Consider the following 11,655-nt stretch of genomic DNA (forward strand, 5'->3'; position numbering starts at 1 on the left):
TTTGATCCTTGTCACATATCAGATATTCATTAGACTATGTAAAAAGTTAACATTGTTTATCCTGGTAGGTACTGTGGGTACCAATTTTTGCCCGGGCCCATTTACCATTAAAGCCCAAATTTTTAAACCAAAAACAAACCCCAGAGACCAAAAACAGACTCAATTTTGAAGCCCAAATACTTAACCCTAACACACAAACCCTAAAACATTTTCAGCCAAGACCCTAGCCTCCAACTGCCTCCATGCTTCCACTACCCACGTTCTCCACCACCATGCACTCCACCTCGCATGTCCGGCCAACTAGCGTGAAGCATGACCCACGCCCAACGTCCATTATACCTGCGACTTGAGCAAAGAAATAAGAGTAAACTGTTTGTATTTTGGCTATAAAGCCTTCATTTTTTCATTGTAAAAGGGGGGGACGTTTTTTGATATACAAAAAGAAACACAAAATCAGTAGAGATCAACTAAGAAGAATTTTTTTTGAAGGTGAGCTTTTGCTGTAACTTATTTCTGTTTGTTTTCTTTTTTCTTTTTTTTCGGATCCAAAACAAAGACAAAGTATAAAAGAGAGAAGTCTTACCGGAGTTGTGCTCATGTCGTCGGTGGCCATCGCACATGGGACCTTTGACGGAGGTGGTGTCTGATGAAGAGGAGAAAATGAGTGCATGAGTTGAGAGAACATTTCAAAAAATTCTTAAGTTCTTTTCAAAAAAAATCAAAGGGCTGATTGTTAAAAGGAAAAGGGGTTTTAAAAAGGTGGATTTGAGTTTTCAATAGGTTTTAGTTTTTTTTTTTTCAAAAAAGGTGGCTTAATTTTAATAGCTTTTAGGGAAAAGAAAAATAGCCTGCACATGGACAGGCTGGTTCTGCGCATGCTCCCTTAAATGGGTAAATTTCGCAACCAGTCCTTCCTACTTTGCATTACCTTTAATCTGTCTCCATTATGTCTCTTTCATTTCTCTCCAAAGGTTTGTGCACTGTTTCAAATTGGTCCGCGCATGAACAGTGTTTTTGGTGATTTGGGTCATTTTCAATTTTGATGCCCGACTATTTGTGCGCGTTTTATTTCGGCCCGTAATTTTATTTAAATGATTAGTTTTATTTATAGATTATCCCTTTAGTTTTATTCATTTCACATATTGTTTACTTAAATGTTATATATATTACTCTGCATATTGCTTGATCTTTTTGGAATTTTATTTATGTATTATTGTATTATTTTTTTTATTTTTTTATATTTTTAATACATGTCTAATTCCATGTAAATTATTTATTTTATGGCATTGATTTTAAAATTCATTCGTATGATACTGTTTTAATATATTACTTATTTATGTTTTTTTAAGTTTTATATCCATTATTTGTTTAAAAGTTTTGGTGTTACCCCTATAGTAGTGTTTAATGCTTTAAAAAATTTCCTATCTTCCCTATTGTTCATTTTATTTTAAAGCTTGATATTTTATTTGGGTATTTTGCTTGGAATCTCTTTCAAGTTGGCGATTAACTCATTAACTTATTATATTATTTTTATTATCTTTTTTTACTACTATTGTACATTATTATTGTTTTGGGTTACTTTTTTTAAATTATCTTTATATGATATTCATTTATTTATTTATTTATTAAGAGTTAATTATTTTAAATATAGTTTGTTATACTTATTATTATTTATTATTTATCATTATTGTTAGCTTAGCATCGTTATTATTTTAATTTTACTATTATTATTATATTTAGTAATACTATTGATATATTGCTATTATTGTCATGTTTATTATATTATCATATTTATGACTATTGTTGTTTCCATTTTTTATTATTTATTAAATTTTTTTTATTAATATAGGGTTAGCATGATTCTCATATTGTCATTTTTATGTCATCCATCATTATTTATTGTTTTTTCCTCCCCAAATTTTAATCGTTTTAGTACTTTTATTCCATAATGTATTCTCAACTTGTTTTAACATAAAAACAATTTTCTATACTTAATCGTTTTAAAAAACGTGCCCTACCGTATTGAGTTCGTCTTTTTTATTCGATTTAAGTATTTTATTCAACATTTTGTTCCCAAATAGTTTTTAATAAAGGCAATTTTCTATACTTAATCGTGTTAAAAAAACGTGCCCTACCGTATTGGGTTTCGTTTTTTATTCGATTTAAGTATTCGAATATCCTTCTTAATCGATTTATTCTTTAAATTTTCTCCTAAACAATGGCAATTTTCGATATTTGGAAGCTCGGAAAATTGTACCCTACCGTATTGGGTTTCGGTTTTTGTTCGATTCAAATATTCGAATATCCTTCTTATTGAATTTCTCCAAGTTTTGAAAAGTAGAGGCAGTGTTCTGTATTTAAAAAATTCGAAAAATCATGCCATGCCGTACTGGGTTGTGGCTTTACGTTTGATTTAAATATCCGAATACCCTTTTTTTTTAAATAAAGTGCTCGAATTTTTAAATAAAAGACGAGCTCATAATCGGGGGTCAAAAACGATATGTTCTACCGTACTGGATGTGACGTTCTACCTTGAAGCGAGATGGTCCTTAACTCATGTTTAATTTACTCAAATGTTTCAAAAAGGATGATCGTACTTTAAAATATTTTCAAATCTTTAATTTTCGACATTAAGACATAAATTAATCAATAAAGTGCCGATTTTGGGCGTATTGGGGGTGCTAATCCTTCCTCATACGTAACTGACTCTCGAGCTTATTTTCTCAAAATTCGTAGACCAAAATGTTTTATAAGGTGGCCCAATCACACCATAAAAAGGATTGGTGGTGACTCCGAATTTTCGTTTTCAAAAGTCGATTCCCCATTTAAAAAAAATGGTTTCGACAGCTTGGTGACTCCACTAGGGACCCTTAAAGAGAGCCGAGCTGTAAATTGATTATTTTCTGTCGTCTTGTCGAAATTTGAAGTTTGTTTTTCTAAAAATCCACGATCTTCGCATTGCATTTTCTGTGTCCTTGTTGAATTTACTTTTGATATGTTTCTGCACCATATTGCATGACCGTTGGGGTCGCACCTCTTAAGTGGGAGTGAGAAACTATGCTTTTGTGAGGTTTTCACCTCCGCATGGGCTAGGGGATCGCTTCCGGAATACATCCGTACCTATGTCTTCGTGAGGTTTTCACCTCCGCATGGCTATAGGAAAATGTATTCCCCTGAACTAAACTTGGTCCGTATGAGCCTATAATGGGTGAGGATCAAGGAATCTGCGGGTTCAGGTACCTTTGCTCTAGAACCAACCCACATATAGTATGCCTTAAGAGCCTGCCTTAGGTAGAACTACACCGAGACCTAGCAGTTGCCGAAGTAGGTGCTTGATTGCTTGGATTTTTATTTTATATACATGATTCTGACTTGTTTTTTTTTCTTAAATAGTGATTGCATATCATTTTCTTCATAAAAGGAGGTGTCGATTTACGGTTCGGTTACTAATAGAAAGTTTTGCCATGGAGAGCGAATTCTCTGATAAAGTGGAATATAATGCGTTTACCCAGAAATGGTCAAAGAATACACAATTAGAGAAGGGTGACAATTTAGCGGAGGGGTATACATCGGAGTTATGGGACTTTACCCATATTAGTGTGGCACAAAAAGATCTTAGGGAGCTGAAAGAGATATGGAGTCATTGGGATGGTGAGATGAAGCAGTTATTCTATCGTAATTATGGTGATATGTCTTATCTTCTTGATATTAAGGTAGATAAGCATTTGTTCTGAGCTGTGGCTCAATTCTGGAATTCTGCTTACAGCTGTTTTACTTTCGGAAAGGTGGATTTAACACCTACTATAGAAGAATATACGGCTTTGCTGCGATGTTTGAAGTTTCAAACCGACAAGATTTATTCTAGAATCGTCAATGTCCCAACTTTCGTCAAGAGGTTGATGAATATTACCGGGATGAGTGAGCAGTGGGTTGTGGCTCGAGTCCAGCAAAAGGGTGATGGGAAGTGTATCCCTTGGGTAAGTTTGAGAGAGCTGATTCTGACGCATCCTGATATGAAGAGAAGAGTCGACGTCATTGCTTTGAGTGTTTATGGGTTGGTGGTTTTCCCTAAGGCCTTAAAGCATATAGATGAAGTAGTTACCAATTTATTTGACCAACTTGGTAAAGGGATCACACCTATTCCTGCAATATTAGCTGAGACTTTCAAATCTTTGAATGCATCCGAAGAGCGGGCGAAGGTAGATTTATTGGATGTGCACAGCTTTTATTAGTTTGGTTCAATAGCCATTTCTGGAAGACGGAGAAGGTCTCTTATCAACCCTTTCTCTAAAATTTCTCTCATTTGAAGGAAATTGTGGCTTTGTCGAGAAGGGACGATATATCAAAGGAGAGATGGATGACGATACTGCAAAATCTTCAAGAGGATGATATCGAGTGGAGAGCCCCTTGGATGGTTCCCGGTGAGATTCTTTTCAGGTGTGGAGATTATGATTGGGCTCCTTTGTTAGGGATTTGAGGAGGCATTGGTTATGCCCCTTTCCTCGTATCGAGGCAATACAGGTCGACGCAATTCATACCTGCAACACAGGGTGTAACACCCCGTACCCGAGGCCGTTGCCGGAGTCAGACACGAGGTGTGAACGGACTAAATTCACTTATTTGCACAGTCCATTTTAAAATTTCCAGACGAGCTGGCTAACTGCGTCACTGTCACCTTAAAAATCATATCTCGAGTTCCAAAACTCGAAACCAGTTCCGTAAATTTTTCCTGAAACTAGACTCATATGTTCATCTACAAATTTTTTTCTAGAATTTTTAGTCTAGCCAATTGGTACATTTTATTAGTTAAAGTCTCCCCTATTTCAGGGTTCGACTACACTGACCTTTGCGCATTAAAAACTGGATATCTCCCTGTACAGGGCTTCAATACTGATACCGTTTGTTTCTATAGAAACTAGACTCGAAAAGGAATCTGTAAATATATGGCATGACTTATAATTATCTCTGGTTAATTTATAATGAATTTCCAAAGTCGGAACAGGGAATCCAGAAACCGTTCTGGCCCTATTTCGCGAAAACCTATATATCTCTTAACATACAACTCATATGATCGTTTCGTTTCTTCCATGTGAAATTAGATTCATCAAGGTTTGATTAAATAATTTATTCACCATTTAATTCCATTCTACTATTTTTAGTGATTTTTAAAATCTACATCACTGCTGCTGTCAGCATCTGCCTTTAAGGTAGACTTTACCTATTTCATAGTTTCCATGATTCAACTAGCCCTTTTAGCATATCTAGCCCAAAATATAATCATGATGAACCATTCTAATTGCTAATCGTTGCCAAACATTTCCATGCCTCCTAATGAACATATACATTCAAGATGATTATAACATTATGCTCAAAATATATATAAGCCATTTTCGCATGGCTATCCAAATATATACAACACCAAAGTACTTGACTAATAACAAAAAAGGGGTGTCCTATACATGCCATTTCAAAGTTCAACCAAAAGTGTACCAAAAGGAGCTTTGATAGTGTGGGCGACTTTGACTTCAAAAATCCCGAGTCCGATAGCTGAAGAACCAAAATCTATAAAACAGAGATTTACAGAAGCGGAGTAAGCATTTAATGCTTAGTAAGTTTTGAGCCATAAAATTTGACACAACTAAAATGTAGCATTCATATGGCTAAATGGATAATTTGACATGCACAAATTCTCAATATCATACTTACTTCACATTACCAGCCCTTATATTCATACACAAAAGATCAACATAGCCAAAGGCCGGTAGCTCATTTATCGACTCAGCGAATACTCTTTGTAAGGGATCAACTAATTCGATGCATATACGAACATACCTCATTGCTGGGATTTTACGAGCGTATTAATTGAAACTATAACAGCAAGGTCGCTTATTCCCAAGCCAAGTACCTTCGGGATTTAACCGGATATAGCTACTCGCTCGAATGCCTTCGGGACATAGCCCGGATATAGTAACTCGCACCAATGCCTTCGGGACTTAGCCCGGACATAATAACTCACACGAATGCCTTCGGGAATTAGCCCGGGTATAATAACTCGCACAATTGCCTTCGGGCTTAGCCCGGAATTAGTCACTAGCACAAATGCCTTCGGGACTTAGCCCGGTTATCATCCGAATATCTATGCACATATCACTAAATCATGACACATCTCTATTTCAATTTCATAACTAGAATTCAAACACAAGTCACGTATTAAGCAATCCCATTTTCGGCTCACTAGCCACATACAAACAGCATGGTTTAGTTTACTTTATGACGCGATCTCTATGCACATACGGCTACCCATCATACGTATAGACTAATTAACTCAACATATAATTCAAGTAGAATCATCATATCACCGTATATTTGTTATGCTCATGCGTCATGACTTAATCAAATTGTAAATTAAGTTTCGTTACTCGAAAACTTACCTCGGGTGTTATCGAACGGTTTCGATGGCTATTCGACCACTTTTTCCTTCCCTTTATCGGATTTAGATCCCCTTTGCTCTTGAGCTTAATTTAAACAAATAAATTCATTTAATATTTTCACTTGGGAAATTCCATTCAATACATGTATGTCATACAATTTAAGTACAATGACCTTGCTCAATACTATTTAAACATCATGCATTACCGAACTTCATCAACACCATCTAACTTCATATAGAAACACATATCGTCCTAGGTCGGTACATAAGTCAAATGCATCATTTAAATTGTCAAAGTCTACAATTTAGTCATATTTCTCTATCATAGTTTCTTCACTTAAACTGAATTAACAAGCCCATATAGTCCTTGGTCGAATGCTATTTAACCCAAGTCATCAAGAATTTCATTATTTAACACCTTAGATATCCATAGCTAAATAGGTTATTTGTACATACATATATATACATAAGTGCATAGATACTATGTTACTAACAATTATTTCCTTGGTTAGCAGCCGAACCAATATACACATTACTTCATATCTACCCGTCACGTTTTCTCTACTTAAACCGAATAAACTTGCACATAAGGTCCTTGGCCGAACCTCACTAAAACAAGTCAACCAAAATCTTAGTATTTATCTTGTGTATAACCTTATTTACCTTCCAAAAATCGCAAAAACATCAAACTCTTAATGTTTATGTACAAGGCCGAATCTTAACATGATCCAACCTCCAGCTCATTCCTTTCAACAACCAAAACCGAATGCTCAAGCCATCACCGAGATTTCAAAATTTTGCCATGGTTTGTGTAAGAAATTTGCTAATTAACTAGAAACAAGTTTAAAACTTAAGAATTTAACACAACATACTAACCTCCCCTTAAGCTCAAGGTGACCGAAACCTCTCTTCTTCCTCCTTTCAAACCGGCCAAGAAGAACCAAAGGATGAAGCCTTTCTTTTTTTTCTAGTTTCGGCAAAATGGGGGAACAACCACCACTTTTTTTTTTGTTTTCATCATATTCCCTTTCATTATTTTATTCCCATGCTCCTTATTTTATCATACCTCCCATGAAACACTAACTTAACATGTTTATGACATGTTTTTGCCCATCACACTTTGTCCACCATACTTGTCATGGCCGGCCACTACTAATTAGGAGGGAAATTGACATCCAAGTCCCCCCTTTTTATTTCATGCACTAATAGATCCTTATGCTTTGACCTATCACATTTCAAAATTTTCTCACATAAATCCTATTTACTAAAATTCACCTACAATTAAACAAAATTCAAATATGAAAATTTCACACATGCATATATACATATAATAAGCATCAAATATGACAGCTAATTATTTTTATGACTCGGTTTTATGGCCCCGAAACCACTTCCCAACTAGGGTCACATTAGGGCTGTCACACAGGGGATGGCTCAGAGTGAGTTTTGTTATAAAGGGGATAATTACAAGAAAAAGGTTAGGGAGATTTGTAACGTTTGGAACCGAACCTACCGGATGGAAGGAGTTGCTGTAAACCCGATGGTGACCCCTGGGTATAACGAATGGAGGAGAAGAATGGTTAATGATAACATTCTGAGGCCAAATCTAGAAGATGCTCGACTGATAGAGGAATATCTATGAGTGGTCCCCTCTGAGTTGGAAATTATAAAGCAAGACTTTGAAAGGAAAAGTTCAGAGTTAGAAAAGAAAATAGAACATTTGGAAGTGGAAAAGGTGTACTTGAAGCTGGATGTGGATGTTCAAAAGTCGGAGGCCGAGAATTTGAGAAAAAGAAAGAGAAAAGTTGAAGAGGACCTTGCTAGCTTGAAGGAATATTACAAGAGATATCGTGCATCAGTGAAGAACACTGGTTTAGGTAAAATGTCTGAACAATGGAGGCAAGAGATCCAAGAAGAAAAGGCTAAAACTGATCAGTGGAAGAAGAAGTTCCATGATACTAAGGCACGAGAGGTTGGGTTAAAGAAAAGCTTGGATGATAGTCATAATGAAAAGGAGATGTTAAGGGCCCGGGTAGCTGAGTTAGAGAAGGCACTACACCAGCATCGGAGTCGAAACTCGGTGATTGAATTAAATGCCAACTTAAGTAGGATCGAGGATTTGAAAGGAAAAGTAGAAGAACTGGAGTCTACACCTCAAAATTGTGAACTCCGAATTGAACGACTGGAAGTAAATAACGGTCAGTTAAGTGAGCAACTTCATCGATCTCAAGATCAGGTCCGGGATAGAGATTACCTCATGGGCGAAGCTATAATCCAAATACGAGAAGTGGCTGATTACTTACAGACTCTGGCAGTTCAGGCAGATGTGCTGGGTGCCAAATATGAGTTAGTGTCAGAACGAGGGCAGGAGTTAGCCTCCCTTCTTAGGAAAGTGAAGACTTTGAGCATTAGGGCTAAGCCATATATGTAATTCGTTTTATGTAAGGGATTTTGTTTTTTGAAGTAAAGTTTTTTAAATGGAATTGAATCAAAATCGACGTCTTTTTTTTGCATTCATCTCATGCATCTTCATTTACATCATATCATATGCATCTCTAATTAAGAAGAATTTTTTTGAAGTTAATTTGAAAACTTGCAAAAGTTCACCGATTAAGCACCACTATAATACGCGAAGGAAAATGAGAGCCATGGACCAAAGATTAGAGAAATTAGAACAGATGCAGAAGGAAATGCAAGAGCAACTACATTTACAGATGCAGGAGCAGTTTCCAAAATACAACAAGACATGAGAGATCAGATGTTAGAATCCCAGGAAAACATGATAAACCAATTTGCACAAATGTCGGCTGGAGCTTCGAATAAATGAAAGTCTTATGATTGGTACCGGAAGCAATGATGAGGACCCTTTTGTTCCCCCAGGCTTTACGCCAGCGAGCAGTCAAACGCCACAACCTAGGCTATCTGTTAACATTAAACCTCCGTGTCAAACTGGTACTTCAGCCTCGATGAATTTCCCAATAGGCTCAAGCTCTAACCCCGAGGATAATTTGGCGAATCCTAGGGTCCCTGATTTCGATGAGGCAGTAGAAGTGGAAAAGGCGAGAATGGAGATCCTAAAGTAGCTAGAGGATCGTTGCAAGTGGCTTGAGGAGAGGTTCAAAGCGTAGGAGAATGCTGATTGTTACGGTGGGATTGATACTAAGGATCTGAGCTTGGTCCCAGACCTAGTACTTCCTCCAAAGTTCAAGATGCCGGAGTTTGAGAAATACAACGGGACCAGTTGTCCTGAGGCTCACATCACAATGTTCTGTCGAAGGATGTCAGGATATATCCATAATGATCAGTTATTAGTCCACTGCTTCCAAGATAGCCTGACTGGGGCAGCGGCCAAATGGTATAACCAGTTGAATCGGGGCCAAATTAGTTCATGGAAAGACTTGGCACAAGCTTTTATGAAGCAATATGGCTACGTAACGGATATAGCACCTAATAGAATCACTTTACAAAGTATGGAAAAGAAGCCAAACGAAAGTTTTAGGCAATATGCCCAGAGATGGAGAGAAATCGCTACGCAGGTTCAACCGCCACTGCTTGAGAAGGAAATGGCCATGTTGTTTATTAATACCCTGAAAGCACCTTTCATCAATCACTTGCTAGGAGACGCAACCAAGAGCTTTTTGGATATAGTAATATCCGGTGAGATGATAGAAAATGCAATAAGGTGCGGAAAGATAGAAGCTGGGGAGAGCACCAAGAAGTCAGTCTTACGAAAGAGAGAAAATGAAGTAAACAATATAAGTAGGAGTTATGCAAAACCGATCACTGTGAATCAACTGAAAATAGTAAACGCGAGTCAGCAAGCCTCATCAAAGTAAGAGTCTGATACAAATCGGAATACGGAGAAACTCCAGTTTAAGTCTATTCCAGTGACGTATAAGGAGTTATATCAAACTTTATTTAATGCACATGTTGTATCCCCGGTTTACCTGAAACCGATGCAACGTCCGTATCCTAAGTGGTACAACGAAAATGTCCAATACGAATACCATGCGGGAATCACAGGACATGCGATAGAAAATTGCACCGCATTTAAGAGGTTAGTGGAAAAGCTCCTTGAAATGGGCATCATAAAATTTGATGAGTCATCTGGCGGGGAAAATTCGTTACCCAATCATGCCGATAAAGGGGTAAATGTAATAATTGAGAATACCGAGAAGAGAGTTAGAACGGCTGTGGCTGAAGTAAGAACACCATTGAGAGAGGTTTGGAAGGAAATAATGAAGAGAGGGTTAATCACGCAGAGTTCGGGAAATAGACCCCAAAAAATAGAGAACTATTGTGAGTTTCATGATGAGGAGGATCATGAGATCCAAGAATGTGATGAATTTAGGGCCCTAATACAGGAACTAATGGACAACAAAGAGCTGGAATTCTTTGAATATGTAGAAGAGAGAGATGTATGCACCTCGGAAGGAGGGTCGTTAGGAAACGACTGTGAGATTAATCGGCCAAGAGTAATTATTTCACAGCCAAAGATTAATGAAGTTGGATTGAAAATGGCACCAAGAATAATGATACAGAAACCCGTTGCTTTCCCTTATAAGGATAGCAAGAGGGTACCTTGGAGCTATAATTATAATGTGACAATCCCGGGAGGGAAGAACCAGGTCAACACGCAAGGGGAAGCCAGGATGTAGGTTTCTATACTAAAGCCGATTTAGTAAAAGGGAAATCTTTATTGAAGCAAGGGGAGGAGCTACCTGTTAAGGAGCCAATAGCTGAGAATGAGGCAAATGAATTTTTGAAATTCCTAAAACACAGTGAATATAGTGTCGTGGAGCAGCTACACAAACAGCCAGCTCGCATCTCAGTACTGACCTTGCTTTTAAGCTCGGGGATACACCGTAACACGTTAATGAAGGTGTTAAATGAGACTTATGTTGCGAATGACATCACAGTAAACAAGCTAGACCGCCTTATCAATAACATAAGTGTAGATAATTTCATCTCATTCAGCAACGATGAAATACCATCGGGGGGTAGGGATCTACTAAGGCCTTACAAATCACTACCTGTTGTAAGGGGTATATTGTGCCGGGGGTCTAATTGATAATGGGTCAGCACTGAATATTTTACCCTTATCTACATTGAATAGGCTACCAATAGACAACTCTCACATGAAGACGTGTCAGAACATGGTGAGAGCATTTGATGGGACTGAAAGAAAGGTAATGGGAAGGATCGAAGTACCTCTTTTAATTGGT

At 37.3% G+C, this 11,655-nt stretch overlaps 1 long non-coding RNA gene across 1 annotated transcript; it reads right to left on the reverse strand.

Annotated features, from left to right (window-relative positions):
- On the reverse strand, positions 1-1,168 carry LOC121229595 (uncharacterized). The gene is made up of 2 exons (XR_005927381.1): positions 584-1,168; positions 1-339 (listed from the first exon to the last, which is right to left on the reverse strand). It is a non-coding gene; the product is annotated as an uncharacterized lncRNA (long non-coding RNA).
- Between the last annotated feature and the right edge of the window lie 10,487 nt (positions 1,169-11,655).

The sequence above is a fragment of the Gossypium hirsutum genome, chromosome A05 (genome assembly GCF_007990345.1).
Source record: "Gossypium hirsutum isolate 1008001.06 chromosome A05, Gossypium_hirsutum_v2.1, whole genome shotgun sequence".
Lineage (NCBI taxonomy): Eukaryota > Viridiplantae > Streptophyta > Magnoliopsida > Malvales > Malvaceae > Gossypium > Gossypium hirsutum.